Source organism: Lutra lutra, chromosome 5 (genome assembly GCF_902655055.1).
Source record: "Lutra lutra chromosome 5, mLutLut1.2, whole genome shotgun sequence".
NCBI classification, from domain to species: Eukaryota; Metazoa; Chordata; class Mammalia; order Carnivora; family Mustelidae; genus Lutra; species Lutra lutra.
In genome coordinates, this window is record NC_062282.1 from 28,076,185 (window position 1) to 28,076,919 (window position 735).

Here is a 735-nt window from a genome sequence, read left to right on the forward strand (position 1 = left end):
TGCCTAACAACCTGGTACATGCTAGTGTTGAATAAATACTTTTATATGGATTAATGATATAGATCAGAGATTTTAAACTGTGCATTGTGACCCGCTTAGCAGGTCATGAAATTAATTTCACAATTATCAGCAATAGAAAGAGAGAGAAAAGAAGTATATTGCTGGTAGTAAGGGTCAGTACTGTTTTATAAAATTTTGCAATTCAATATAGTGATTTAATGTATATACTATAATTATTCAATTAAAATAAAACATATAAATTAAATTTATATTGGCTCCTATTATAAAATGTACTTTTCACTCAGGGTTGTCATTTTTGACAATAACTGATCTAGTTTTCACTTTGGAATTGGAATGATACTGAGAAGATTAGTGTGGCCCCTGCACAAGGATGACATGCAAATTCATGAAGGCTCCCATACTTTTAGAATGCATTTGAATTTAAATGACTATCAGCTTAAAATAGATTGCAGTGTGTGTGTGTGTGTGTGTGTGTGTGTGTGTGTGTATGCCATTATAACCACAAAACAAACACCTATAATAGGGACACAAAAAACATAGCAAAAAACAAACAACACTGAAAACCATCAAACCACAAAAAGACCAAGAGAAGAAGGAAGGAACAGAGAACCTCAAAAACAACCAAAAAACAATTAACACAATGTCAATAAATAATACCTATCAATAATTACTTTAAAATGAATTAAATGATGCAATCAAAAGACATAGGGTGGC

General features: G+C 31.3%; 1 non-coding gene across 1 annotated transcript; it reads left to right on the forward strand.

Annotated features, from left to right (window-relative positions):
* The first annotated feature begins 323 nt into the window (after positions 1-323).
* Positions 324-426, forward strand: LOC125101400 (U6 spliceosomal RNA). The gene has a single exon (XR_007127816.1). It is a non-coding gene; the product is annotated as a U6 spliceosomal RNA (small nuclear RNA).
* The last annotated feature ends 309 nt before the right edge of the window (positions 427-735 follow it).